This window comes from Miscanthus floridulus, chromosome 16, assembly GCF_019320115.1.
Source record: "Miscanthus floridulus cultivar M001 chromosome 16, ASM1932011v1, whole genome shotgun sequence".
Taxonomy (NCBI): domain Eukaryota; kingdom Viridiplantae; phylum Streptophyta; class Magnoliopsida; order Poales; family Poaceae; genus Miscanthus; species Miscanthus floridulus.
Genome location: NC_089595.1, coordinates 89,461,157 through 89,464,808, shown reverse-complemented (window position 1 = coordinate 89,464,808; position 3,652 = coordinate 89,461,157).

Below are 3,652 nucleotides of genomic sequence, written 5' to 3'. Positions count from 1 at the left end.
AGGAAGCCACAATGGCACCTCACCTCAACTTGTCGACCGCCCCATGCCGACTGCCTGTCTACGTGTGGTTCGGGCCGAACCAAGACATGCGCAGCGTCGACCGGAGTCCCAGCCCTGACTGCCTGGGACCACAGACCTTTGTCCAACACCTCTAGCAAGTGCCGTTCCCACCGCACTTCAACGGAGGCCATGACAAAGGTAAGGCCAAGCGCCAGGATCAAGACGAGGGCCCCTCCACGTAGTGGGGAAAAAAGAATAGAAAGGATCGCCGCCAACCAGCTAACTTTACGTCGGTCGCCGCGGTCGATCATGCGGGCACGTAGCCCCAGCAAGACCCTCTGGGTCACTTCCACAATCTCATGGAGAGCCCGTGCACCAACCACGACTACCTCGTCAAACACCTCTACAAGGACTGCTACTCAAGCGTCTGCTGAGGTAACCGGCAGGCCAAAGGAAGAAAAAGGCAAGGAGGCAGTGACCGAAGAAGGGGGCGCAACGGGCAAGGATCTAGACGACTGAAGGATGAAGTGATCTGACCGGAAGCCTACCAACTGAAGGACAACGACGACGATGCTCTCTCCAAGGACCTTGGAACAGCTATGTCGTTTCTTCTTTTCCTAAGTTTCAGTCTTACCTTTACTTAGCGAACGCTCCTATAAGAGCACCCTGACCCGAACACTTTTTGGCTTGGGGCACTCGAGGGCTCCACTAGGGGGCTCTACTACCCCTCTATTTTTATTTTTACCTTAAGTACTCTTTTACTTTTGTATGGAGAAACTCCTTCCTACCCAAACAAAAGGGCAGTTCGTTCCTTTGATTTACCTTACGTAACTTTGCTTTAGAACATTCTGACTGATCGCACCCCGCCTTTTCCTATGGCTACGACCGGTCGAGCCTCATAGGCCACGCCCCGGGCTCACAAAGTTGCAGCCTATGGAACAAACGGGCAGGTACGAGAGAGAAAGAAATTTAAAACAAAATTATGCTAAGGGAGAACTAAGGAACAAAAGGGAACAAGCTTCCCCGAACAGAGCAACTCCATAAAAAAAACAAAAACCAATTGTAGTCATTAAAACACACATGAACGTTTTACACAGGGGTTCCCCCCCACAAACTTAAACTTCTTACATTTACTAACTACTTGTATTTAAAAAGGTATTAAACCGACCCAGCGACATCTGCTGACGGCGTGACCGATGAAGGCGCAGGCTGCTCGCTCCCTGGCAGCACGACGTTTAGCTCGATCACGGCCGAGGCGATGTCCCCCCCCAAACTAGGCTCCGTGCTATCTGCAGGCTCGGAGGCATCCTCTCCACGCATGCTTCAGGCCATGTCTTGACGGTGAACATCCATCACCCACTCGGCGGAGACTTGCTCTGACACCGACCGCGCGTGCGGTAGCAGGCTCACCCCAATTGACTGGATGTCCTCCATGTTTAGGCCTTCAGCATACCCACCGCAGATAGTGGCAAAGTCTAGATTTGGGTGGTACGTCGCCACCGAGGTCAGCACCCCCGATGCTCCATAAAACAGCCTGCTCCTGACAAGGTCCTTGACCACGTCCGGGACCTCCGCCAGCTGAACTGCGGGCGCGCTGGTACTTGGTGATGACCCGAAGACTTCTAAGATGATGAGCTAGGTAGCGTTGTGGATCTGGCTGAGCTCCCCTTCGAGAGCACGTCGCTCTTCACGAGACTTGGCCAGCTCCTCGACATTCCGGCTAAAGTTTGCCTTGGTCGTCTCTAGGTCTCGCTCCAGCGCCTTCACTTTTCACCCAGCTCTGCAAGAAGGGCGACAAGCTCAGAAACAGGCTGGGAGGGGGGGGGGGGAAATCAACACCACGAGAAAACAAAAAGGTATGCACCGATGCGAGAGGCCTCAAGGGTGGAGAGATCCTCTGCCTGCCGAGCCACCTGCTCGCGCAGTCGGGCACTCACGTCCTCCATCCCCATCACCTGGTCCTAGAGCGCGAGCACCTCCCGATCTGCTTCTAACCGGGCCCTCTGCTCCGCCTCTAGGGCCTTCTGCATTGACTCTAGGGTGGCCTGCTCCGGCTCAAGGGCTGCCAAGGCCTCTTGAAGTGCCGCCTCGGTGTTTGCCAGGGACGTCTATAGCCCCACCTCAGTCTCCTCCTGATGGACCTTTGCCGCCTCGAGCCCTTGCTCGGCAGCAGTCACCCGCTCCACCGCACGCTACCCCTCTGCCCGCGCCGTGGCCACCGCGGCCGCCCAGACCTAGGACTCACGGCAAGCGGACTCCACCTAGTGCTCAAGCTCGGCCATCTAGGCGTGTTCTGCCCGAAGGAAGTAAGACTTACAGGACGACACCTTCCTTATTTCCTGTGAAAAATAGGCATGCTAAAAACAACCGACGAAAGATTCAAAGGGCAAGGAGAAGTACCAGAAACTCACATCCGCGGTGAGCTACAGGGCGACCTCAACCAGCTGCCGAGCAAACTGAGCCTACTTCCGGGCATTCTCAAGCTTCACGGATAGCTTGGTGAGCTTGGACACTGCTGCATGCCCTTGCCCCCCAAAAATGTCCCAGAGCTGGTGCTCCCGGGAATCCTAGAGGATGAACTTCACCTTCGACGGGTCCTTGGGGAAGGGCCACTCTAGCTCACCCTCCGATGAACCACCAGAGGGCCCAGCCTCTGACCGGACCACCGCCAGCTCTCGTAGTGACACCGCTAGCTCCCGCGGCGACATCGGCGGTTCCGCCACGGTATCTACCTCATCGTCAGACATGATCTCCACCACCATGTTCGCATAAGACGCCACTGGATGTCCCAACTCTGTCCCGGCCATGCTTCCCTCCAGCGCCTTCGGCTTCGACGGCAAGGATGGGTCGTGTAGCCCTCCACTCGACGAGGTGGGGAGCTCGCCCCCCCTCATCTCCTCCACCGCGGCCGGTGGAGGAGGGTCCGTAAGAGTTACCTCCGACACCACCTCCACCGTCGGCACCGGGATCGCCGCCAACAACATCGCCGCTGCTGTCACGTTATCAGCAGTCGCCCCGGGGGGCACCACCCTCAGGAGGGAAGGCTTCGCCGCCACCCTGCTGCCCCCTTCGCTCACTGCAACACATGGCAAAGTGGGCCTCCAAACCTCCCGCATGGAGGTCAGGGTGATGCTCAACCCCGGCATCCCCCGGCCGCTGACAAAAATCATGGGTAAGCCACACTCCAAAAAGACTCAACCACCAAAAGTCAAAGAAGCAACAAAAGGAAACATATCGAGTGGTGAGCGGCACTACTCTGAAGGCAGGCTCCAATGACGATGGGCCCACAGGACAAGGACCGCTCCTGAACTGCGACCCATGCCCCCTCACTTCAGACGGGGTCAGAGTCGTCCCAATCATCTCCTGCCCGGCCTACGGGTCGCTACGACATCTAGCTCAAGGCTCCCCAACCAGAGCAGCGGGTGGGGCATCCCCCGACTACGAGTCATGCATCGACCGGGCGCCAGTCTGCCCCTCAGACTGCCCGGACTGCTCAACCACACCCACGGTAGGCGGGGCCTCCTCTGGCCACAAGTCTGGTTTGGCACCGGCCCCGTCGCCACATAGGCACCGGTCCGCTCCTTGGACCGCCCGGCTCGTCCAGCCGCGTCTGCCACAGGCGACGATGGAGCTAGCAACGCCACTGAGGGGC